We start from the raw sequence: 2,500 nt of genomic DNA on the forward strand, positions 1-2,500 counted from the left end.
CTCTTTGTTTGCTCTGCAAAATTTTGCATAAGCATTGTTTTTATTTCCTCATGGTACCATGGTAAGTCCCAAGAGAAACATGCCATTCACCCCCGAGCTAGCCAATGAGAGTGTACGGAAAGCACCATTCACTTGTGTGGTATGTACTATTGTTCTCTCCTGTTTCCAGACTGTATGAATGTCTTGAATCTACACAAACTCTAACAAGGAGTCTTAATGAAGAGAATTAGCTAATGAATGGCAATTTGACGAGAACATGAGGTTGAGGCATTGATTTATACTGTGTCATCATATCAATGTCTCCTACGTTTTATGACCGGAGCCAGGACGAACGCATACATTTCGAAGAGTTGACTTGAGAGAAGGTGATACACGAAAAGCACAGGCTAGCCACACGAACACAAAAACGACACCCATCTCCCCGGCGGGGAATTGAACACCGGTCTCCCGCGTGACAGGCGGGGATACTCTCCACTATACTACCGAGGACACCAGGATAGGGAAGTTCATCTTTAAAAGAGTTATCGATGTCCTTAAACCAATTTCGAGCCTCCAATACTACATTTGTTATATTTGACGCTGTGGACGGGAATGAGTGAAACTAGCGGCTACTCGGAGACACACGGGCAGACAACCCTTGTTTCAACACGATAGTAATCAAAGCTATGTCGCTTGTGGGGGTTGTTGCACTAACTCAACTAAGCCTGAACTAACAGCTTAAGCTAGAAGCCACAAGCTGCTTATGTTGCAGGCCGACGGTTTTCCAGACGATTCTTCTGTTCGTGTCCTCATCCTTATCTCCTGTGCTGTCTTTTCAACTGTTCACACAGTGAAATGCTGGTCTCGTCAAGTTTTTGCATGACATACTTCCACGACGTAGTAGCAGCACCCGTGTCACGACTGCATTTTCTAGCAGACAATCTACGCTTGGCGCCGTAGCTCAGGTGGTTAGAGCACCTGTCTAGTAAACAGGAGGTCATGGGTTCAAATCCCATCGGTGCCTTGAAGTCAGTGTATCTTATATTGTCATGGATTGGTTGCACTGTCTTGCAGTTGAGTAACATCATCTCTTTGGAGTGGTGTCTCTCCTTGAGGGTTGTCGAGTTTTTGAAAAACCGGTCATTCCTTGGTCTTCAATTGACGACTGTTGTAACAGATTTTTGGTGTTTGAGGTAATCTCAGTTGACTTCAGGATGGTTCAAAAGTGGAGGATCCGGGTATTGATCCCGGTACCTCCCGCATGCAAAGCGGGCGCTCTACCACTTGAGCTAATCCCCCATACCAGTAATTCGATTTCTATAGGGCTCACTAATATCCCTTTGATGAAGTGAGGGAACATTGGTCAACTCTAAGTTGCTTTCAATGTAAAAAAAAGGTTGAATTGAAGAGACAAACAATCTAGAACCATCTGTACCGAAATTAGAGTCGGCCGCTTTCTGGAGATCTCTTGTGCTTGCCAATGCTATCACTGAAAGTCAAAGTTTCATCAATATTGATCGGGGATTTAACAAATGCTATCAAAGCTGAGGAAAATGCGCACCAGCCTCTCGTCACCATGGAGATGAAGGCTTCTTGTGGAATGCGGGTCTAGCATGTAAAATTTTTGGCCTCTACGGATTCCCATAACCAGAAACTGCAGCTGACCGCAACTCTGTTAAGCACTGAAGATTACTTTGGTGAACACAACAGCTTCGCCGAAATGCCAGCTAAACGTTTTGGATAAAGCAAAACAAGAAAGGGTCTTTGCTAGACTTAATACGTAGACTTTTTGACTTCCTAAGCAAACATAACGCCACTAGACCGACAGGGCGAGAAGGAAATCTCCTTGGTAAAGTAGGCAGCTAATTAAAGACCACAGTAGCTCAGAGAAAAACACGGAGGAAGCCTTGGTCCATGTGAGGCTCGAACTCACGACCTTGGCGTTATCAGCACCACGCTCTGCCGACTGAGCTAACGGACCAGGTTACTCAGTACACCACGAAACGCCCCAAAAAACAGAACATCCTTTCTTGTGTGGATCTGGGCTTCGCCTGCGTTTAAAGGAAGCTCTCTCAACATTTACAAGGAAAGGTTACGTTTATACAAACGTTGGCCGTGTAGCACTTATATTTTAAACAGAGTTAACTGCACTTCTCATTACACTCTATTCAGTGAACTCTCTCAACATTTGTTTGATTGATGCTATTTCTGGTGTGAGTGATGAGGAGTTTGCACTTGCAAGATGGCTGGGAAAAAAACAGGATTCTTGGTCAAACACGTTATCGTAAGGTCTGTTGTTACCATAATTCGCAATTATTCAGAGAAGTGGTGGTAAATATCTACCAGTTTCACCGACACTAAGAAGAATGATTATTTTACTATGTACCACACAAGTTGATTTAACGATAAAACTAACTCCTCGCTTACGGAAGTAGAACGGGAAGCCGGTTTTTTCTTTTTCGTTTGATCTGAGGTAAATAGACCACTTTAAAAATACCATAATACTCTTTGTTTGCTCTGC

General features: G+C 43.8%; 3 non-coding genes across 3 annotated transcripts; 1 reads left to right on the forward strand and 2 right to left on the reverse strand.

Moving 5' to 3' along the window:
• The first annotated feature begins 929 nt into the window (after positions 1 to 929).
• On the forward strand, positions 930 to 1,003 carry Trnat-agu (transfer RNA threonine (anticodon AGU)). The gene has a single exon. It is a non-coding gene; the product is annotated as a tRNA-Thr (tRNA).
• A 202-nt stretch (positions 1,004 to 1,205) lies between these two features.
• On the reverse strand, positions 1,206 to 1,278 carry Trnaa-ugc (transfer RNA alanine (anticodon UGC)). Its single transcript has one exon. It is a non-coding gene; the product is annotated as a tRNA-Ala (tRNA).
• Positions 1,279 to 1,887: 609 nt separating this feature from the next.
• Positions 1,888 to 1,960, reverse strand: Trnai-gau (transfer RNA isoleucine (anticodon GAU)). Its single transcript has one exon. It is a non-coding gene; the product is annotated as a tRNA-Ile (tRNA).
• Between the last annotated feature and the right edge of the window lie 540 nt (positions 1,961 to 2,500).

This window comes from Montipora foliosa, chromosome 4 (genome assembly GCF_036669935.1).
Source record: "Montipora foliosa isolate CH-2021 chromosome 4, ASM3666993v2, whole genome shotgun sequence".
NCBI lineage: Eukaryota > Metazoa > Cnidaria > Anthozoa > Scleractinia > Acroporidae > Montipora > Montipora foliosa.